Source organism: Trichechus manatus, unplaced genomic scaffold (assembly GCF_000243295.1).
Source record: "Trichechus manatus latirostris isolate Lorelei unplaced genomic scaffold, TriManLat1.0 scaffold00005, whole genome shotgun sequence".
Lineage (NCBI taxonomy): Eukaryota > Metazoa > Chordata > Mammalia > Sirenia > Trichechidae > Trichechus > Trichechus manatus.
The window spans coordinates 18,116,843-18,141,168 of record NW_004443941.1 but is presented as its reverse complement, the minus strand read 5'-3'; the positions used below and the strand labels follow the sequence as shown (position 1 = coordinate 18,141,168).

At 38.3% G+C, this 24,326-nt stretch overlaps 1 protein-coding gene across 2 annotated transcripts in view; it reads left to right on the top strand.

Moving 5' to 3' along the window:
• PPM1B (protein phosphatase, Mg2+/Mn2+ dependent 1B) overlaps nt 1-24,326 on the top strand; it is an 84,061-nt gene that overhangs the window by 22,311 nt on the left and 37,424 nt on the right. The gene's annotated exons all lie outside the window — the stretch shown is intronic.

The following is a 24,326-nucleotide window of genomic DNA, read 5'->3' as shown; positions in this document are numbered from 1 at the left end:
TGTGTGTGTGTATATGTATATATATATATGTATATATATATATATGCTTTACTGGTTTTGCTTCTCTAGTGAACCCAGCCTAAGATAATGAGGTATGAGTAATGGACTCAACTTCATTCTTTTGCATGAGGAGATCCAGTTGTCCCAGCATCATTTGTTGAAGAGATTTTTATTTATTTTTTATTTTTAATATTTTGTTCCTTTCCATCTTTTCTCATAAGGCATTATTGGTTGTGTTTTTCTGCTCTTGTGCACTTTTCTAGTCTTGTCTTTTTTTCTAAAATGATTGTTTGAATTTTTTCTTGAATTCTTTCACTCTTTTCAATTTTTCCTTGGTTACCTAATTTCTAACTCCCTAATTCAGATTTTTCTTTTGTAACTTGGTATTGCTTTCTTCATTTCTTTGTTTTGAAATATTCAGTTACAGATTCATCTTTTTAATAGGCTCCCCCCTCCCCCAGTGTGCTTTCTTTGTAGAGACTTTATTTTACTTATTCACTTTCTCTTTTTTTTCCCCTTATACTTACTTCGTATATGTACCAAAAAACCCATTGCTGTCAGGTTGATTCCAACTCAGAGCAGCCCTGTAAGACGGAGTAGAACTGCCCCATAGGGTTTCCAAGGAGCAGCTGGTGGATTCAAACTGCTGGCCTTTTGGTTAGCAGTTGAGCTCTTAAGCACTGCGCCACCAAGGGCTCCTAGATGTGGTAAATATTGTACATCAGTCTTTGTTTTTTGGGGACAGTATTAAAAACCGTTGCTGCTGTCACTATCATTGTCTCAGATTTCTCCCTCTCTGTATGTTCTTAACTACTGTATTTCTGCCAGGTAATATGATGAAATCAGGCCATCGCAGTGAAGAATATCCAAATTCTGCCTTGTAATATCTTTTCCATGAGGTTCTGGAAGCAAATGTTTGTGTAGAGTAGGGTAAGTAAGACAAAATAACATGTAATTATTGGTTGGAGATTTGACCTTCAGAATCAAGTACAGCTGGATATTGAAGATAAGTTTTACATAAATTAGGTGGGCCTGAATGGCCTAGAACCAAGGGAGACCAAAAGGCCTGCTTTCCTCACTACCACCCCCCAAAAAACCCGAAGCGACAGTTTCTTTATCACGCAGGTTTGACAGAGGGCATACCTGCCAGCCCCAGAAGAAAGAGAGAGAATTAGCAAGAGAGCTTTTTGGCCAGTTATGAGAGGCACGCAGTAGGGGATGGTGGTTAAGCGATCTGGCTTTGGAATTGGACTGTATGAGTTCGTATGTTAGTTTTACCACTTAATAGCTGTGTCCTTGACAAGTTTCTTAACCTCTATGTTTCATCAGCTGTAAAGTGGAGATTGTAGTATTACCTTCTTCTTAGGATTACTGTGAGGATTAAATGAATTAATGCATGTAGATATGTTAGAGGACAATTTCTAGCACATAGTAAGCATACAATAAATGTCTGCTGCTCTAATAATTATGCAGTGGTTATTCTCTGTGATAGGACATTGACTTATTAGCAACATTTGACACAGTTAATTACTTCCTCCTCTGTAAAACGCTTTTTTTTTTTTTTTGTCTTTAAGGGTACCACACTTTTGGTTTTCCTCTTACAACTTTGATTGCCGTTTCTTATCTCCTTTATTACTGTTTCCTTCTTATCCCCTGACTTTTCAATGTTGGGGTGCTCTAGAACTTATTTCTTCAACCTCTTTTTAAATTACACCTACTCCTGTCTCCAAGGTTTAGTTACCACTAAGTGCTCCCAAATTTATATCTTCAGCTTTGATCTCTCTTCTGAACTCCAGGCTCCTATATCCAACTGCCTGTAGTATCTCTACTTGGATGTCTAATAGGTATTTGTGTGAATCAGTCCAGAGAAACTAAGATCACCCACTTCTGACATCAAATTGTGTAGTAGATAGTAAATACCATTCCACATACCAGGTGCATCCTATGGAAATCTCAGCTTCCCTTTTGTGTTCAGTTCAGATCCCAGCTGCCCACCCAACCCTTCTCTATCTCATCCGCAGCCACGCAGGGCTGGGTCAGTGGGTACTAACCGCAAGCTCTGGAATCCACATGACTTTCCTCGACTTCAGATCAGCCAGCCCCAGCTAGTCCTTTGGGATGTTGGAACAACCCACAGAATTCACAGACAGCATACCATAATTACTTCAGATTTATTACAATAAAAAAAATTCAAATGGAGACACATAGGATGAGGTCTGGGAGGGAGTCACAGTGCTAAGTTTCCATGTCCCAAAGAGGGACTTGCCACCTTCTCCTGTGCATGGTCACCAAACAGAAAGCTCCCTGAGCCTTTGTCTTCCAAAGCCTTTATTGGCCTCATTATGTGGACATGATAGATTACATCATGCCTCTTGAGGTTTAGTCAGTATCGGCCCCTAGGTGGTTCCTCTTGGGCTGGTCAGCCCCCGACTCATTAGCCTCAGGTGTTGGTCTGACTCAGGAACCAAGACCACAGGCCAAATGGCTTTCTGCAAGGTGATTCCACACATATTTTGGGGGGGGACGCAATTCAATCTATAAGACGTGCAGTTTAAAATTAAACGCACATGGTGAAAAGGTAGAGTCATATCATAACCTTGTAGAATTTGAAAAAGCTCCGTAAGTGATGTTAACTTAATTCCTCTTTTGTATGATGCCTTGCCACATTTTGAGAACTACTGATTTAGAATTTAATTAATGGTAATTTTATGTTTCTGATAGTCTGAATACGTATTCTTCCACAATTTAGATATGCATATAGTCTAAAATTTAGAACACAGTGTATACATCCAAACAGTGATAGTTTTTTATGTTCTCAGGATAAATATACGGCTAAAGCAAAATCTCAGATCTCACTACAAACGAACCCAGAACAAGCTATTTCCATTTTATGACCTATCTTTTCCTTATTGAAGGGTTTGGGAAGGGATTAAAAAGTAGTACTATCGCTCTCAATTTGAAATTTCTGGTTAATGTCTAGTATGCTGCTCATGTGCAGGACCCCACGGATGCTATGTCTGTTTCATCCAATTGAGACACTTTGGCGATAGTGAAAGCCATTTTAATTATTTAAAACTGTTTTAATTATTAAAGTAGATAGCAAACAGTAAATAACAGCTTCACAATGGAAAGTAGCAAACAAATAAAAATCAGTGTTCACTCTTAAATCATGGTAAGAAATCGATGTTCACTCTCTCGTCACTGGGAGGGCATGTCTAGGTGCTGGGTTCTCTTTCTCTCACTCTGTGCCTCTTGACTGGCCCTACCCTCTGTCGCTGCTGGACCAGCTCTCAGCCAGCAGCATCCAACAGCCCTGAGCTGGTGTCACGACAGCTGTCCAAGCAGAACTGCTCTGAGGGTAACCCCTACTTGGGCTGCCTGCACTCCGGGAGGGGTTTCTGCCACTGCCGGGCCCACTCCTGGTCTCTTCTGCTTCTGGTGCTGTGGCAGCCTTAAGTGCTTATGGTTCTCAACCCACTGCTTTCAGACTGCTCTGCTGCCACTTCTCTGTTCAACGGACTCCAGCTTCTGCCTTCTCCTGGCCTCTGCTGCTTTTCTCCCAGTTCTGCACTCTTACCAGGTATAGGGTTTCTGCTGTTAATGGTGCTGGTCTCTTCTGAAGAATCTCCAATCTTTTATGCCTGGGTGATGTCTCTACCCTGGGACAAGGACTGGGAAGGGGGTTTGTCATGGATTGAGTTGTGTGTCCCCAAAATATGTGTCAACTTGCTTAGGCCATGATTCCCAGTATTGTGTGGTTGTCCACCATTTTGTGATTGTAATTTTATGTTAAAGAGGATTAGGCGGAATTGTAACACCCTTACTAAGGTCACATCCCTGATCCAGTGTAAAGGGAGTTTCCCTGGGGTGTGGCCTGCACCACCTTTTATCTTACAAGAGATAAAAGGAAAGGGAAGCAAGCAGAGAGTTGGGGACCTCATACCACCAAGAAAGCAGTGCTGGGAGCAGAGCATGTCCTTTGGACCTGGGGTCCCTGCATGGAGAAGCTCGTAGTCGGGGGGTAGGGGGGAGATTGATAAGAAACCCAACAGAGAGAGAAAGCCTGCTCCTAGAGTTAACGCCCTGAATTTGGACTTTTAGCCTACTTTACGGTGAAGAAATAAATTGCTCTTTGTTAAAGCCATCCACTTGTGGTATTTCTGTTAGAGCAGCGTTAGATGACTAAGACACAGTTCTTCAGCACAGAGCTTCCGTGTCCCCAGGGGACATAGACTCATTCCTTCCTCTGAGAGCAGAACCTTTCTACACGCTAACCTGGGAAGCTCCAGTGAGCCTCTGTCTTCCCAGGCTTTTATTGGCCTCATCATGGGCCTCCAGAGGCTTGGTCAGCATCAGGCCCCCAGGTGATCCCTCTCCACTCATTGGCCTCTGGTGTGGTGCTACTCTAAGCACCAACAAGCCAAATTGTCCACTGCAGAGAGGTTCCATAGCTCACACTGAGTGTGTAGCCTTTTGGGGATCAAGTTTCCCATCATATCAGTAACATTTCTTTATTAACGGAGTTGAGTGTGATCAGTACATAGATTTCCAACTATTATAATAAAAACTGTTAAGTATCAATTTAACAATTATACAAACCCTTTTGAACCTTCCATATCAATTATTATTTCAGAAATCTTTATTCAAGCAAATGCTGCTGATACTGCAATTCACCAGAATTTGGAAGAGAGGACTTTTGATTTAATTCTGAAAGCATTAGGAATTTGAGAGTTAAGGAGGAGAGTTACATGTTTTGTTTCTGTGAATTTAATGAGGGGGGAGGGTATTCATTTAAGACTAGTATTTAGTCTTGTCAGTTTGATCCCATATACATAGATCTTAAAAGAGCACAGCGCTTAAGGCAGACATTCTTTTCTAGTTAAGCTCGTATTTGGATTAAAGAAGACTTCAGGGCATATTTTTTGTTTAAGGTTTAAAGATTATCTCAAGGTAGTAGTTTTAGGAGTTCATCCAGCCTCCCTGGCTCCATAAGTCTGGATTCCATGAGAATTTGAAATATCTTTGCTAATTTCTTCTCTTTTGTTTTGGTTGTTGTTCTCTGTTTCTGGAATAGTTTCTGGCTGAATGTTGCATTTCCTGAGTTGAACCTTCATGATGTTCACCTTTTCTTTGTATTTGTTGCACAGTCTGGGAGATTGATTTGACTTAAAGTTCAAAAAACTATCCAGCAAAGTTTAGGGCATTCGTTGTTTAAATCTGAAGGGATATTTACTGTCTTGTGTTCTGTTTTCATAGTTTCCTGTTCTTGTTTTATGGGAGCAAAATGCAATCTTTTTTAATCTCTGAGGATTCCGATTACTGATTTTTTAAATGTTGTCTTTTGTTGAAATTTCTCTTACCTTAGTCCCCCGCCCCCCCCCTGCCCCCTTCTCCTGTTTATCATGGTCTTTGCCCTTTGCCTTTCATGCCTGCTGGGTTTCCTCCTCATATGTCCGGGTATTCTTGGCTCTCCGTCCATACTTAATTCTGAGTAGAAAATTTGACTGGCAGCTCTGCATACTGGGAGGGTTAAGCTTTGCTTTAGGGTGAATGACCAGAGAAGTAGAATTTTTAAATGCTGGATTGGGGAGGACTTTACTCTGGTCTGCCAATACCCAGATGAGCTTCCTTAGTTTTGTCCAGAGAATTTTTTAAATTTTTTGAGAAAAGAATACTTGTTTTTTTTTTTTTTTTTAATTGTCTGGGGGCAAGAATCTGCCTTTGGCTTTCTTCATATGGAATAGGTATGAAGGAAGGGGTGGAGTTGACTGTTCTGTATAACTTTCAGTAGTGCTCTCTGTTTCATTCCCACTTTTTACTCTGAGCGCACCTGCTGTGTCTGAGTTCTGAAACCTGTCGTCAGGATTCCTTCCTCAGTTCTAATTTGCTACTTGTCTATTCCAAACTGCTGATCCTTCCTTTCTGTTTCATTAATTACCATAGCTCCATCTACTTTACCCCTTCCAAAGATTTTTTGGTAGCTATAGCCGATGGACAGTGTACCTCTCACCTTCTTTTTTTTGCTCCTAATTTTTTTATTGTTGTATATATTGCACTTTTTTGAAGATTCCTTACATTTTAATGGAGTCTTGGGAGAGATAAGAGATAAATGACTGTGTTCCATCTGTCTTGAACTGGAAACCCTTTTATCACATGGGTTATGTTATATCAGTGTGAATGATTTTCATTTCAAAAGTATTTCAGAAAAGATTAAGCCACTATAGCACATTTACTTGTATAGATTGTTATTTGATGAGTATAATGAGTATATTCAACAAACTCTTTGGATTTTGAGAAAGATACTGAAACTTAAAGTCTCATGTCTTGTTTCTGTAGCACTTTTGAAGCTTTTCTTCCCTTTGCTTGTTCCTATTTATTTATTTTTTAATGTTTTTGTTGTTGTTATTGAGAATATACACAGCAGAACATACACAAATCCAACAATTTCTACATGTACAATTCAGTGACATTGATTGTATTCTTTGAGTTGTGCAGCCATTCTCACCTGCCTTTTCCAAATCGTTACTCCTCCATTAACATAAACTCTTTTCCCCCTAAGTTACCTATCTAATCTTTTGAGTTGCTATTGTCAGTTTGATCCCATATGAATAGATCTTTAAAGAGCACAGTGCTCAAGGCAGAAATTCTTTACTAGTTAAACTAAACTATTGTTTTGTTTTAAGAAGACTTCAGGAGCTATTTTTGGTTTAAGATTTAAAGATTATTTCAGGATGTCTTAGGCTGGGTTCTCTAGAGAAGCAAAACCAGTAAAGCGTATAAATATACATATATAGAGAGATTTATATCAAGGAAATAGCTCATGCAATTGTAGAGGCTAAAACGTCCAAGTCCACGGATCAGGGTAGAGGCTTCTCCCAGTTCACGGAGCCACCAAAGCTGGTGAATCCAAGGTTGGCAGGTTGGAGAGGGGCCCCGTTCACAGGCTGTGAAGGTCAATGAATTCCAGGATCAGCAGACAAGACCACAAGGTTTCTCCTGATTCACGTAGCTGCAGGGGCTGGTGAGCCCCAAGGTCAGCAGGTCGGGGAATCAGACTCTTTCTTGCAGGCTGAAGAAGTTGGATGAGTTCCAAGATCGACAGGTAAGCTGCTAGCTCAAGTCCCAGGAACCAGAGATGAGACAAAAGGCAGCTGCTGAGTCTGGAACAAGCCAAAAACCTTGGTAAGGCGAGCAGGCAGAAGGTAACCGGTGGAAGGCAGAGAGATGAACTGAGGGGGTGATGAGCTACCACAGGCCCTGCCTCCGCTAGTACCAGTCAGCAGATTCCATCATGGGGATGATCACAACGTTATACAACTGCAAAAACACTGAGAATAATGGCCTAGCCAAGTTGACATACAATCTTAAGCATAACACAGGACACTAGTTTTAGGGGTTCATCCAGCCTCCTTGATTCCAAAAGTCTGGATTCCATGAGAATTTGAAACTCTTTTCTATCCTTTCCCTGCTTTGATCACCGATTCTTCTGTAGAATCCTTGATCAAAATGTTCAGTAATGATAGCCGGGCACCATCTAGTTCTGGTCTTGTGGCCAAGGAGGCAGTTGTTCATGGAGGCAGTTAGCCACACATTCCCTATCCTCCTCTTATTCCTCACTCTCCTTCTTCCTCTTTTGCTCCAGGCAAATAGAGACCAGTTGTTGTACCTTGGAGGGCTGCTTGCAATCTTTTAAGACCCCAGGCACTATGCAACAAACTAGGAGGTAGAACAGAAGCATTAAACATGGTACTAGGCCAGTTAACTAGAATGTCCCATGAAACCATGACCCTAAACCTCCAAACCAAGGAACCATATCCCATGAGGTGTTTGGTTGTACGTAGGCGCCTTAGTTTTTTTTTTTTGGTCATTGTTGTAAATATATCTATCACACAACGTTTGCCAGTTCAGCTTTTTACAGGTTGTACAATTTACTCACAGCAATTAGATTAATCGGCTGTGCAACCCTACCCTTAATGTGATTTTTCCATTACTGTACACCAAAACTCAGTACTCCATAGGCAGTAACTCCGTTTTACCCCTTTCCTCCTGCCCCTGGTAACCACTGATGAACTTTGGTTTCTACATTTTCCTGTTCTTGTCTTTTTATTTTGTTTTGTTTTTTCATTTTTTGGTAATTTTAAAGAATTCTCAGAAAATTTAGTAGGCAGATAAATTTAAATGAGTTGATCTTTTATTTGTAAGTGTCAGACCAGGCGTCTGTTAAAACAGAAGTGACATTTATTTTGGCTAAACAGTTTTCTGTTCTGCATATGTATTTACATAGCATTTTCACACACCATAAGCTTTACAGAGTAAGTGCCCGTATTTTTGGGTTCACTAAGTTTCACTGTAATATTTGTCAAGGAAATGGGTATTAATGACTATTTAATAACAATAGAAGTTCATACAGAATTATTGTGTTGAATTAAAATTCTATTGAGACATGAAATTTTATATCAGTGTATGCAGCTTATTTGAATAGTCTTGGTGCATGAAAATTTAAGTTGATTTTTGACGTAAGAATCCATGTACCTATCACCAGTGTTTAACAGGCATTAACATTTTGCCATGTTTGCTTCAGATTGCTCTCAAAAAGAAAATATTACCAATGTTTTCTGAACTCATCTATTGTTTTGCAAATTTTATAATTTTATTTAAATGGTAACACTTTGTGTATATGTTCTTTTCCAACTAGCTTTGTTCTTCAGCATTGTTTTTGGGATTTATTCATGGTGGTATATATACATATATGTTTTGATTTCTTTAGAGTATTAACATTGAATTAGCATCATTGTATGCCTGCCTCTCTTTTTGTATATATGAGACTTTGTCTGGAGTAAATATTTTATAGCAGCAATTCTGCTGGAAGTTAGGTGGATCTCTACTTTACCAGATACTACACTTGAGATTTCTGATGCTGTTCTGGTTTCTTATTCTCTTGTGTGAATTATTTTTTCCTTCTGGAAATTTTAGGGTTTTATCTTTATATCATCCCCCTATAAAACCCACTGCTGTCAAGTTGATTCCGGCTCATAGCAACCTGTAGGACAGAGTAGAACTGCCCCTTAGGGTTTCCAAGGCTGAAATCTTTACGAAAGCAGACTGCCATGCCTTCCTCCCACGGAGCTGATGGTGGGTTCCAACCACTGACCTTTCAGTTAGCAGCCAAGCACTTTAACCACTGCATCACCAGGGTGACTTTATATTACCACTGCTTTGACATTTCAGTTACAGATTTTGTTGTGGGTCTATTTTGATCAATTTTGTTAAGCACTTTCAATCTTGAAATTCATGTTCGGTTCTGGGAAACTTTCCTGAATCATAACTTTGATAAATTTCTTCTTTTTCCTCTTTTCTCTGGAATATCTATTAGTTGGATATTAGACCCTGGAATGATTCTAAAATTTTCTTATTTTTATTCTCTTATTGAGTCTCTTTATTTTTTAGGGGAGGGGATGGGGAATTCTAATTTTGGGTGGTTTTTCCAACCTGATTTCTAACCTTTTATTGAATTTTAAAAATTACTGTCATCATTTTTAATTTCTGAGTGCTTTGTTTATTTCTCTGAATGTTCTTTTTTATAACATCTTATTCTTATTTTGGAGCTCTGGTAGTGCAGTGGTTAAGAGCTCGGCTGCTAACCAAAAGGTTGGCGGTTCGAATCCGCCAGCCCCTCCTTGGAAACCCTATGGGGCAGTTCTACAATGTCCTGTAGGGTCGCTATGAGTCAGTCCACTCTATGGTAATGAGTTTGGTTTTTTGGTTTGGTTTATTCTTATTTCATGAATACAAATACTCTTATTTCTCTTAATGATAGTTTGTTTCACTTCCTGCACTGTTTTTTTCTGACATCTTTTTGTTTCTTTGTTTGATTTATTCTGTTTTTCATGTTAAATACTTTCTTTCAACATCTGGTAATCCTTGGATGTCTATTCATGTTTTAAGTTTGGAGGCCTGTGTGGCTGGACAGGAACTGTCATTAAGTGGGATGATTGTGGAGGCCTGACCATTTTGTGGAGTGTTCCTTTGTGTTAGTAATCTGTAGGTATTTTCTCTGGCACTATTGAATTTTCCCAGATTGGAATCTAACTGTTCCTTGCCTGAGGGTTGTAAGATTTCATGGAGTTAAGTTGGGAAAGAAGGCTGAGGATTTCAGTGTCTATTATGCAGGCTTACAGCTTAATGCCCAGTTTTCGGTAAGGCTCCTTGCCCTTGCTCTCAGCTAAATCTGATATCTCTAAATCCAGGACTATACAGGTATAGTTCAACTTTTTCAGAGTAAACCTCCAGTCTTTTGCCTGTGTGGTGGTTTTAGTACATATTGCAAATTCTTTTTTAATTTTCCCTCTGAGAGGTGGGCTGTATGTCCCCTTTCCTTGTATCTGAACTGTCCTTAGTTGCTAGCTTGTAACCAATATGCAGAAGTGACACTTTGTGACTTCTGAGGCTAGGTCAGAGGAGGCCATGTAGCCTCTGCCTGGTTCACCTGGGACATTCTCTTTGAGGGAAATTAGCTGCCATGTAAGAAGTCTGACTGTCCTGAGATGTTGTCATATTGGAGATGTAAGTGCTCTCAGCTGAATTCCCAGCTAGCTACCAGCATTGCCTACTAATGTGATTGAGCCTTCAAATGACTTATCTGTGTGCAATAATAAGAGAAACCCCAAGTGAGAACTGTCCAGTTGAGCCCTTCCTGTATTGCAGAGTCACAAAATCATGAGCAAAATAAAGTGACTGTTTTAAGCCACTAAATTTTGGGATAATTTATTATGTAGCAGTAGTAACTGGAATGCCAGGGTAGGGGAAAAGCAGTTGCAAGGATGTCTTCAGAAGGTGAAGTGATGGGATCTGTAAGCATACTTTCACTTACTTCTACTGTTTTCAGCCCTAGCCCACATCCACAACTTCACAGGTGTCTGATGCTTCTAATTCCTGGGACTTTCCAAGTTACTGTGTCACAAATAGCCAGTTACCATTTGTGTATATGTTTTCGAATTCCCAGAATTTTGTTAACATCTCATCTGCTGTCATCTTCTCTTCTCTTAGACAGTCTTTGTCTTTTATAGTTTTTATTTTTTTAATTTTTTCTACTTTCATTTTAGTGTGGTTTCATAAGGGAGAGGAATTCGTGTGTTGAAGTACCTGGGCAGCACTTTGTACTTTGTTTTTCTCCTCCAAATCAGATATTCTTTAGAGTAAAGATTTGCCAAATGTATTTTATTTTATGGTATTTTGAGATATATTATCTACAACATGTTTGTTTTGAGAAAAGGACATTTTGAAATTGTTTTTATGTTAAAAGTGTACTTTTTCTGATTATTTAGCAACATGAATTTATTCAGTAAGTTTAACAGTGACTTTGAATATTTTTTGTCGGTATTTGATAGTTTTTAAAAAGTTTCTTAGGGCCATTAAACAAACTGTGGTATATCCAAAGGAATGAACTATTGATACACACATCTTGGGTGAATCTCCATGGAATTATGCCGAATGAAAAAAAACAGTTCCAAAAGATTACATAGTGCATGATTCCATTTATATAACATTTTGAAATGAAAAATGATTAGTGGCTATAAGGGGTTAGGGAGAAGGTGAGGATAGGAAAGAAGTGTGTATGGTGTGTGACTATAAAAAAACAACAGAAGTGATCTTTGTGGTGATGGAAATGTTCTGTCTTGACTGTATCAATATCAATATCCTGGTTGTGATGTTGTGCATAGTTTTGCAACTATATAGTTTCCCTATTTGGGGAAACTGATTAGAGGATACACAGTATTATCTCTTAAAATATATGTAAATCTACAGTTACCTCAAAATTAAAAGTTTAATTTAAAAAAATGATGCTCTAAAAATAGTTTCTTAGACATCTTTATTTCAAAATTCATTATTTAAAATTATATTCTGGTTATTGAAGTTAATATGGAATTGTGTAGAAAATTTGGAAGATACAGGAAAGCATCAAAAAGAAAATGAAAACCCACAACCTCACCAACTAAAGGAGCTCTGGTGACCCAATGGTTAAGTGATTGGCTGCTAACCAAAAGCTCGGAGGCTTGAACCCACCAGCCGCACCGTGGGAGAAAGATGTGGCAGTCTGCTTCCATAAAGATTACAGCCTAGGAAGCCCTGTGGGGGTGGCTATGAGTTGGAATGGGCTTGAGAGCAACAGGTTTGGTTTTGGTTTAAACTAGGCTTCTAAATAAGCAAATATTTGTTTTGTGATAAACATTTGCCAGTTTGCCAATTAACATTCCAATTACAGAGATGGTATAAAAAATATATGGCTCTTGTTCTAAAAGATGAGTTTAGCGATTTACTTGCAGAGATAAATAAACCAGTAGGATACACTTTAGTTAAGTTTTACGATTGGGTATTATTTCTGTTTTCTATTTATACTTGTCTTGCTCACCATTCCAGAAGCCTATGACAGTGCCAACAGCTTTCTTTTGATTAGTGTTTTTATATCTATATCTATTACCTACATCTCTCTCTCTTCTTCCGTTTTTTTTACTTTTAACCTATATGTGTCTTTACATTTACAAGTGCCTTTCTTGTATGCAGCATATAGTTGGAGCTTGCTTTTTTATCCAATCTGACAATCTCTGCCATTTAATTGAGTTATTTAGACCACTTATATTTAATATGATTGTTTATATGGTTAGGTTTAAATCCTCTTGCTTTATTGATCGATTGCTTGATTGGTCTCATCTGTGCTTGGTTCCCATTTTTTTTTCCTCTACCTTCTTTTGATTAATGTAATATTTTTTAGGTTTTCACTGTATCTGCTTTGTTGACTTATTAGCTACAACTCTTTAAGTGATTGCTTAAGGGTTTATATATAGTATACGTCTTTAATGTATCCAGTTTACCTTCATGTGATATTTTCCCCCTTCATGCAAAGCAAAAGAACTTTAGAAGAGTATTCTTCCTTTTTTCCTCTGCTAACCTTTATGATATTGCTATCATGTATTTTACTTACACAGATATTTTAAAACCCATACTACATTATTATTAATTTTGTTTAAACAGTCATTTGTCTTTTAAAATGATTTGAATCGTTAGGGTAGAACTTAGATATTTGTCCATGTAGTTACCATTCCCAGAGCTCTTCATTCTTTTGTGCAGATGCGGATTTCCATCTGCCATCATTTTCTACCTTCCTGAATGACTTTAATATATTTTGTAGTGTGCATCTGCTGGTGATGAATTCTTTCTTTCAGCTTTTGTATATCTAAAAAAATCTTTATTTTACCTTTGTTTCTTTGAAAAATTTTTTTGTTAGGTATAGAATTGTAGGTTGATAGTTTTTCTCCCTAAGTAAAGATGTTGCTACACTGTCTTCTCACTTGCATGGTTTCTTTTTTTTTAATTGTACTTTAGATGAAGGTTTATAGAGCAAACTAGTTTCTTATTAAACAGTTAATACATGTATTGTTTTGAGACACTGGTTGCCAACCCCACGACATGTCAACATTCTCCCCTTCTCGACTTTGGGTTCCCCGTTGCCAGCTTTCCTGTCCCCTCCTACCTTCTAGTCCTTGTCCCTGAGCTGGTGTGCCCATTTGGTCTCGTTTTGTTTTATGGGCCTGTCTAATCTTTGGCTGAAGGGTGAACCTCAGGAGTGACTTCATTACTGAGCTATAAAGGTGTCCGGAGGCCATACTCTTGGCGTTTCTCCAGTCTCTTGTCAGACCAGTAAGTCTCTTGCATGGTTTCTGACAGAAACCTACTGTCTTACCTGTCTTTGTTTCTCTGTACAGAATAAGTCTTTTTTCCTTCTCTTCCTGCTTTTAAGATTTTTCTCTTTATCACTGGATTCTAACAATTTGATTATGATGTGCCATGGTATATTTTCTCCATGTTTCTTGTGATTGGGGTTTGAGTAGTTTCTTGGATCTGTGGATTTATGTTGTTGTCGCTGTTTGTTAGTTGCTGTTGAGTTGATTCTGACTCATGGTGATCCCATGTGTTACAGAGTAGAGCTGCTCCATAGGTTTTCTTGGCTGTAATCTTAATGGAAAGAGATCATCAGGCCCTTTCTTCCAGGGTACATCTTGCATCCAGTGCATTTTTCATTTCACACAATGTAGTTTTTCTCTCCAGAAGTTTGTTATGGGTTCTTTTTTTATATCTTCTGCGTATCTACTTGGAGCTGTGGTGGTGTAGTGATTAAGAGCTCGGCTGCTAAGCCAAAGGTCGGCAGTTCAAATCCACCAGCTGCTCCTTGGAAACCCTATGCGGCAGTTCTACTCTGATCTATAGGGTCACTATGAGTTGGAATCGACTAGACAGCAGTGGGTTTGGTTTTCTTTTTGGGGGGTTATGTATCTGCCTAATTTTTTGATCATTTGGAATACAGCAAGGATTGGGAAATTTTTTCTGTAAAGGGTCAGGTACTAAATATTTTTGGTTTTGTGGACCAAATTGGCTCTGTAGTGACTACTCAGTTCTGCTGTTGTAGTTTAAATGCAGCCATAGACAATACATAAATGAATTTGCACGGCTATGTTCTAAGAAAACTTTATGTATAAAAATAGGCAGTGGGCTAGATTTGACCCATAGGCTGTAGTTTGCTGACCCCTAGGATACAAGCATAATAATTGTTTTAATGTCCTTGCCTGCTTATTCTGATGTGTCATTTCTGGATTGCTTTTGGTTACTTGACTTTTTTGCCTGTTTCCTTTATTGTGAGCATGTGTATTTCTTTCTATAATTTAGACTTTTAATAATTTTATTTTTCTAGTGATTACGTTTATCACTGTAATAAACTGAATTTCTGTATCACAGTGATGTCTGAGAGATGAGATTAGTATACTTCTAATATTTCCCCACTTTATCTACTACCAGCTGATTTTTATTCTTTATTTCCCTAACAGCTTTAAACAAATCTGACCCTCTTCCTCCATGAGAGAAGAAATTCACATGTTTACACTGCCTCTCACTTTCACTTCTTTGCTGTACCTTCTGATATTGTTATTTTACTTGATTGTTTTAGTTATTTTACTTAATGGTGATTTATGTTTACCAGTACTTATTCTCTATTCATTTCTTGTTTAGCTGGAATTCGTTCTATTATATTTTTCCGAAAAGGGCCTAGGAGAATAAAATTGCATTTTCGTGTGTTTGAAAGAACAAAAGTTTAGCTAAGAGATAAAATACTTGTGTCACACTTTGCTTCCTTGAAGCCTTTGACACTGCTCTACTTCGTCTGCATTGCAGTTTGGAAGACTGAGACTAGCCTGATCTATCTATCTACTCCTCTTTTCCTCCTTTAAGTGACTTTATTTAGGCGGAGTGGAAGAACTGAAGGGATTGTATTCCCATGGGATTCTTTATTTGCCATTGAAGTCCAATAACTTGAATGCTTTTCCTTAACCAATATTGTAAATATGTTTTTCGCCAAGCCTTAGCAGACCTTTTTAAGTGGCTGTATAGTATTTCATCTTGTAGGTTAGGGTTTCTCAGCCTTGGCACTATTGACATTTTGAACCATTACTCGTTTGTTGTGGAGGCTGTCCTATGCATTATAGGATGTTTAGCAGCATCCCTGGCCTCTACTGACTAGATTTCAGTAGCGACCCCCTGCCCCCAGTTGTGACCATCAAAATGTCTCCAGACATTGCCAGCTGTCCTCTGAGGGTCAGAATAATCCCCAGTTGAGAACTACTGCTGTAGATTTACTCCATTCTTCTATTGATGGGAATGCAAGTTATTTTTCAGTTTACATAACACTGTACTGAACATTATTATACCCAAAGGTTTTGATTTGCTATTATGGTGAATTACTACTAATTTCCAAATATAGACCTATTTCTTTGTTTCTGTTTTGTTACAGAGGATTATTTTTTTTAATATGCTGATAGGTTCTATTTGTTGGTATTTGTAATATGTTAAAATAATAATCCAATAATATGTGCAATTTTGGTTATTTCTTTAAGATAACTTCTCAGTAATAGAATCACTAGACCAACAAGCCAAACCAAACCCGTTGCCATTGAGTCAATTCCGACTCATAGTGACCCTATAGGACAGAGTACAACTGCCTTATAGGGTTTCCAAGGAGCAGCTGGTGGATTCTAACTGCTGATCTTTTGGGTCACAGCCTGAACTCTTAATTATTATATCATCTTGGTAATTTTAGGATACAATTCTAAGTCACCATAGCATGATTGGCAAAATCACAGATGGAGAGATTTTTCCATAGCCAGCCTAACCCTTGCTTTATCCAACACTTTTGTTTGGAATGAGGTGTCTGCTTAACTGAGGCTTACCTCTGACTTTTAGTTTTAAATAAACCTTTAATTTTAGAATATTTTTAGACTTAAAGTTGCAAAGATAGTACAGCAAGTTCACACATTCCCCTTACCCAATTTCCTCTAATGTTAACTTCTTGTATTGCTATGGTACATTTGTCAGAACTAAGAAACCAACTTGGCACTGTTTTATTAACCAAACTTGAGGCTTTTTGCAGGTCTCACCAGTTTTTCCAGTCCCAGGATCCAAACCAGTACACCACACTGCACTTAGAATTCTCCTTGCCTTTGGAGTACCCAAACACTTATATAATTATTTTTGATTTTTTAAAAAAGAATAAAAATATTAAAAAAAAAATGTATTAGTTACTAAAACCTAGCATTTAAGGATGCAAGCTGTGAGCTAGTTTGCTTTTATTTGAACTTGACTTGCCATGTAAGTTGTGTGGTCTGGATACACTAGGTGTCTCAGTTTTCTCAACTGTAAGATGAGATTATTGTATTGCTAACCTTATTGAGTTTTTAGAATTAAATGATATAGTGCATATTAATCTGTTAGCATAGTGTCTGACATCTGGAACTCTCTCTCTCTCTCACACACACACAGACTCACACACACACAAACCCTAGGCATTGTTATTGTACTTTTTTTTAGTCAAAAGAACAACATACTAGTTTTCAGAAACCCTTGGGAAAAAAATCTTCTCCATGAGCCTAAGACACCCTTGACACCACCTCGTCCTTTTGATAGAAAACAGATGGGATTGACAGATTGTGCTATTTTTAAGCAAGATTTGCCAAGGTCTGCATGCCCCTTCTAAGAAATGGCGTGCCAACTGTAGTGAGAGGAGAATTTTGCTGTGTCTGAATATCCTTTGTTGAAATTTTATGACTTGCTTTGTCTAAAGATTTTTGGTCAAGGCTCTCTTTGAGAATTGTTTGCTTTTTTGATACTTGTTTTTCTAAAAGGTAGGATTTAAATGAGTTAATGTTTGTAAAGCACTTAAACTAGTGCCTGGCACATAAGTACTGTAGGAGTATTTGCTTAGCCCTCAGTATTCCAAATAAGATGAAAGAATATTCTGATTAGATGTTATAATGAGCCCTTAGTGCAAAATTAAATGAAATGATAGGAGGTAGGAGGACCATTAACTCTGTCAGATTAGTCCCCTGGTTGTCTCTGCCAGGACTTGGTTTCACACCAAGCCTCTCTGCAGTCTGCCCCATCATGTTGTTGAGACGGCTGAAGACTCCTACCTTTGGGCAGAGGGCTGGTAAAAGTTCGAGTCGTATCTGGCATTTGTAATTATTAGGAAATAAAGGAAGAATAAAATTGTTTAAGCAGTTTCTTTCTCTACATGTACTGCAATTTAAATTTCATTGTGATTAAAAGTATCCAAGTATGGTAGCTCAGGGAGAAGTGGTCATAATTTTGGTGGGACCAAGAGAGACAGCAATAATTTTTTTAACTTCTTCTTATGGCAAATTTCAAACATACACAAAGGTAGAGATAATAGAATATTGAACTACCATGCACCCGTTACCCAATTTCAACAGTTATTAACATAGAACCAATTAAAGATAGTGTTTTTAAGTCTGGGTGAACTGCCATAACGTCATCAGGCTTAACAGCAGCCATTTTTATTTTTGTATGTTTTCTTTTATATGTGTAAATTTTACATTTTAAAATAAGAGTTACTAATATTTTTGTTTTTCTTGGTATTACATTCTGCTATTTGTCTCTGGATATCTTTTTAAAAATTATAAGGGAGAATGCTTATACAGCTTTTTGTATTTTTATTTTTCAGATATTTTACTCCTATCTGTACCTGTCTTCCTTCTTCTCTCTGTCCTCCCAGTCTGTATCAAATATTAATTATGACTATGTAAATATGGTTTATGTATGAGTCATATAGAGTGCTAAGATCCTTTTACCTTTCCCCCCAGTTAAAATTGCTTCCCTTTTTTTTTTTTTAAACTCTCATGTTTGTTTTTCCTTTTCCTGAAACATCCATCTGGAGTGCGTCCTCCACCTACTCTGTACAGGACTGGTTACTAGGTAGGTTTGCTGCACAGATGTCATCCCTTCACCATCAACCTCAGAATCCCATTTGCTCCTGTTGTATAGATCCCTTGCCTTCCTCTTTCTTATACTCTAATAGGATGCAGCATTCTCCTGTAACTTCTTAAGAAAGAGTGCTTTTTGAAGCCTTGCACATCTAAAAAATTATTTTTCTATTAATTTGATTGATAGTTTGAATACAGAATTCTAGAATAGAAATATACATAAATTTCCCTCAATCTTGAAGATATTATTCTATTATTTTCTGATTTCTCATTGTGTTTAGAAATCTGATGGCATTTTTATTCATATCCTTTCTATGTGATCTATTTTCTCTCTGAAAGTTATTAGGATTTTTTTTTATTCCTGGTATGTTGAAATTTCACAATGATATGTTTAACGTGTGTGTCTTTTTAAAATTCATTATATTCTGTAATTCCCTTCTGGAAATTTCATCAATTATTTTTATCTTAGTTTGGGTTCTCTAGAGAAGCAAAACCAGTGAGACATATGGAGAGAAAGAGATTGAGATTTACTTCAAGGGATTCGCTCACACAGTTGTGGGGCTGGCAGGTCCAAGATCTGTAGGTCAGGCGTCAGGCCACAGACTTCTGCAGATTTATGTCCCAGGATCGATAGGTTGGCAGCAGGCCGGAGACTTCTGCAAGCATACGTCCCAAGATACATAGGTCAGGCAATGAGAAGAGTGCACGGTCAAAAGAGAGAGAGATACAGTCTTCCCCTGGAGCCGGTTCCCTGAATTTGGCCTTCTAGCCTTCTAAACTGAGAAAATAAATTTCTGTTTGTTAAAGCTACCCACTTGTGGTATTTCTGTGACAGCAGCGCTAGGAAACTAAGGCAGAATTTGGTACTGAGAAGTCGGGTAAATGTAGAAGTAGTTTTGGAATTGAATAATGGGTAGAATATGGAGGAATTTTGATGTACGTCATAGTAAGGCCTTAGTTTTAGTTTGTCTTGAAGAGACTGTTGGTAGAATTATGGACATTAAGGGCGAACTATCAAGAGCTGTGAGGAAAGTGGCTATCGCTGTGAAAAAAATGTTGCTAGAATTGTAGATATTAATTGTGCTTCTGGTGAGGCTTTAAAAAGTTTTAAAAGAAAAGGAAGGCACCACCCTGGGAACAGTTCTGAGATCAGAACTGTTGGAGGGACCATGGTGGGCAGGGCTGCCTCCATTTCAAAGGGTGATTGGACACTGGAGGGAAGGTGGTACTTTTTGTGCAGTGGCAAAGAACTTGTCTGAATTATGTTCAAATGTTTGGTGGAAGGTAGAACTTGTAAGTGGTGAACTTGGATGTTTGGCTGATGGGATTTCTAAGCAAGATCTTAAACAGGCAGTGTGGTTTCTCTTTGCCATTTAACAGTAAAATGCAAGAGGAAAGAGACTTAAAAATGAACTGTGCAAAAGGAAACCAGAACATAAAGATTTGGAAAAATTCTGTTTTACAAAATAAAGAAACATGTCCTGGAAAAACTTTCACCGAGGGCTTGGCTATTCATACTTAATCTTTTGTCCAAGAGATTAAGCCTGTGACTGATGGATCTAATTAATCACCACAGCAGAGATTCTATCAGCTTAGACTGAAAGGGGGAGAGAGAGTACAAAATGAGTAAAAGCTGCCTGCTTCCTGGAATTCCGCAGGCAAGAAATGGGCCAATAGAGTGAAATGGTTGTAAACATCTCTTGTCCTCCAAGAAAAGGAAGGCACTATCCTGGGAACAGTTCTGAGATCAGAACTGTTGGAGGGACCGTGGTGGGCAGGGCTGCCTCCATTTCAAAGAGTGGAACCATCACCTTCCTTTAAAAGGGTCAAACCACCTCCTAAGCCTCAATGATAACTAACAATAACAAGTTTTAAAGAGTCAGATCACCACCACCTGCCAGCTTTAAGAAGTTAGGACAATTTTCTGATGATTTTCTCCTCTCTGTTCTTTTCTGGAATTACTACTAGTTGAATCTTCTACTTCCTACATGGATTCTCTAATTTTCTTTTTCATTTTCTGTCTTTTACTTGTATTTTTAATTCTAGTAGATAGTTATTTATGAAATATGTATATGTCAGATAATTACTTCTGGAGTTTCTCTTCCCCTATTTCTTATATATCTAACACATACATATAATAGTACATATCTCTGTGTATTTTGTGTACACCATGTTTGTCTGTGCATATAGATAATGACATTCATATGCTTTAAAATTGATAAGGCACAAAATGGTATATAATGGAAAGTCTCTTTTTCATTCCAGTCTCCCAACCTCTTGATTTCTGTCTTTCTGCAAGTTTCCAGTTCTTATGTATATTCAGAGATTATAAATGTACGTGTGTGTTTATATGTATGTACATATATACACATTTGTGAACACACACACATATATACTCACACACACACACACACTCCTCACTTATCGACATGGTTAGCCAAAGACCATGTCATTATGTAAAAATGGAGGATGACTACATCAGATCACAAAATGGAGGATGACCACATCATTACATAACTGCCAAATTATGTCATTACATAACTGCTGTCTCAGCCAGTGTTACTCTCACCTTACACCTCAGTGTTCGTTACTGACAGACGTACATTGTTAATGTGCAAAGTCATTGGATAGTAGATTTTTTACTGTTGTAAATGCAAAATGTTGAGTAACGAGATAGTGGATAAGTGAGGAGTAGGTGTATATACATATGTAAGCAAAGCCATATATATATGTGTATATTTTTTTTTAATTGTAGGATATTATATTTCCACATCTTGCTTTTTCACTTAGCAATTTTTTATGAAACCATTCCATCTTAGTAGATGACTCCTTCATTCTTTTTTACTGTACAGTATTCTATTGTTTGAAAGTATCATTTTATCATTAGATACGTATCATAATTCATCCTATTAAATAATCAGTCTCCCATAAGTGATATTAAGATTGGTTCGTGTATTTTACTTTTGCAAGCAGCGCATAGCAAATAGTCATTTCTTTCAGGTGGGAGTAAACCTGTAGGTAAATTCTTAGAATTTGGCTAAAGAGTATGTGCAAATGTGATTTTGATAGATATTATCAAACTGTCTGTCACTGAGATGTGCCAGGCTATACTGGTACCACTAATATGAGTATTTTTCTGCATTATCACACCAAGAGTATAATTACCAAACCTTTGATCTTTACCAGTCTGATACATGAAAAATGATATCTCATTGTAATTTTAATTTCCATTTCCCTAATGAATGTAAGATTGGACATAGTTTAAGATCCATTTGTGTTTTCTTTGTCCATTTTTCTATAATATTGGTCCTTTTCTTATTAAATTATTGTTAGTTGTCGTTGAGTCAGCTCTGACTCATAGTGACCTTATTTATAACAGAATGAAACTGTGCTGCACACTCAGGTTGCCTTAAAAGCTGTCACTGAATCCTAAGTAGCCATCAGACGACTGGGATGAGAATTCCACCCAGTGGCACCAGCCACTCCATGGGTGCTACATCCATCCAGTGTGATTGAGCTGTACACAAGATACACACAGTGTTGGCAAATGAAAGGCATTATTATTCATAGAAAGCAAACAGTAAACAACAGGAACAGATTTATGGTAAGCCAGTCTGTCCCCCACCCCCTGTGTGTGCCCCACTTTGTGCTGTAGGAGAGGGGCCCGCTTATGTCTCAAAGGGGACCTGCTTACCCTTCCCAAAAAACTGATGTCCGTTCTTACGTCATAGGGCGGGCACACTGTGGATGAGGTGTCAGCAGATGCACCACGGTTCAGTGCTAGATTCACTTCGCCAGCTCAGATGTGGCATGGCTGCATTTGTTCTCTGTCTCTTGGTGGCTCCCTTTGCCTGGTTCTGCCCCCTTCACTAACTGGGCCAGCTCTCAACCAGCAGCCTTGGTACAGCCCTGGGCCAGCCGCAGCTCTAGGCTGGCATCATAATAGCTTTCAGAGCAAAACTGTTTTGTGGGCGATCCCTGCACGGGGTGAGGTATGCCCAGGCCTCTGCAGGCAACCCCTGCACTAGGTCCCCCAGGCCTCTGCTGGCCTCACACTGACACTCTGCTCTGCTGCTGGGCCCCTCTGGCCTCTCTTGGTCGTTGGTGTTACTGGCTCAGTGTTACAGCCCTTTACCTGTGTACGGCTCTTTTACCTGGGTTTAGGAGATTCTCAGCTCAGGGACCTCATGTCCAAAGGGTGCAGTCCTCTCCACGCTCTTGTACATCAGGAGGTCCCTAAAGCCCCTGCGAGATGGGTCATTTATATAGGAAAATTCCGTCAATTTCAAGGTAGGGGCTTTCCTAGCAGGATCAAACCTTGACCAGTCCTCTTAGACGGATTGCAGACCCAGAGCCAGAAAGGCCACATAAGGGAATCAACCGTACCCCAGAAACGTTGCCCAGTCCCATGCCATCTTCATGTTTGTTGGTATGTTTGAGTCCATTGTTATGACTTTTGTCAGTCCATCTCATTGAAGGTGTTCCTTGTTTTGCTGACTCTACTTTACCAAGCATGATGTCCTTTTCATCTTTCCTGATGATGTGTCCAAAGTAAGCAAGCTGAAATTTTACCATCCTCACTTCTAAAGAACACTCTGACTGTATTTCTTCTGAGACTCATTTGTTCATTCTTCTGGCAGTCCATGATATGTTCAGTATTCTTTGCCAACACGACTATTCAAAGGCATCAATTCTTCTGTCTTCCTTTTTCTTTGTCCAGTTTTCTCATGCATGTGAGAATTAAAAAGACTACAGCTTGGGTCAGGCACGCTTTAGTCCTCAAAGTGACATCTGTGCTTTTTAACAACTTTAAAGAGGTCTTTATCAGCAGATTTGCGCAATGCAATACAACCTTTGATTTCTTGACAGCTGTTTCTGTGGACGTTGATTGTTGATCCAAGTAGGATGAAATCATTGACAACTTCAATTTTTTCCCCATTTATTATGATGTTGTTTATGGGTCTGTTTGTTAGGATTTTTGTTTTCTTCATGTTCAGGCATAAGCCATGCTGAAGGTTCTCTTTGACCTTCATCAGTAAGTGCATCAAGTCCTGTTCACTTTCGGCAAGGAAGGTTGTGTCATCTGCATATTGCAGGTTGTTAATGAGTCTTCCTTCAGTCCTGATGCTGAGTTCTTCGTTTAGTCCGGCTTCTTATTAGGGAAATTAGCTTGTGATCTTAGTTGCAATTCCTTATTTCTTTTCAAATAATGTGCTGTTGTTTTATGCCTTTTTAATTTAGTTTTTTTAAAAAAATTAAGCATTTACGTTTACATAGTTTAAAGAACCAATTAGTTCTACAAGCCTTGTTATGAAAAAAATGAATTCCCCAGAAGTAACTATTTTGAACTCTTACAGCTGATTCTTTTGGAATTTATCGTCACATATCCAAATGTGCTTCAACTACTACTACTTGATTTTTCAGTTCTAGGAACTATTTATTGATTTCTCATTATGGAAATGAGATTTAACTCTTTCTCTACACTCCCCCCCCCACCCCATTTGCTCTCCGTCCTTACCCTTTCAAGATGGGATTACTTTTTATCTCTTGTACAGCTTCTTGTTTTCTCTAAAGTTAATAACTTTTATTTAGTGTTTGATATACTAATCACTAATTCAACCCCCAGATGTCCCCCAAGTCAAGATCAGTGCCATTCTTATTTTTGTGTTTTTGAATGAGAGGTTTCTCCACCTCTGAAAGCTTTTGGACACCTCCCTATTGCCAGTGTTCTTAAATTTTTGATAATGTGCTTTGGTATATGTCTGTTTTCATTCATCATGCTTGACACAGGATGGACCTTTTTAATCTTGAAACTCAGGCCTTCAGTTTGGGACTTCTCTTTAAGGTTTTTTTTTTTTTTTTTTTTAATTATTTGTTCACTCTAACTTTCTATGTTATCTTTACTCCTCCCTGTATTGTGGCTTTTGAAACTCCTGTACTGATCATCTCCTTTTTTACCATCTCTGTCTTGCACTCTTAATATCTGGGAGTTTCTTTCAACTTTTG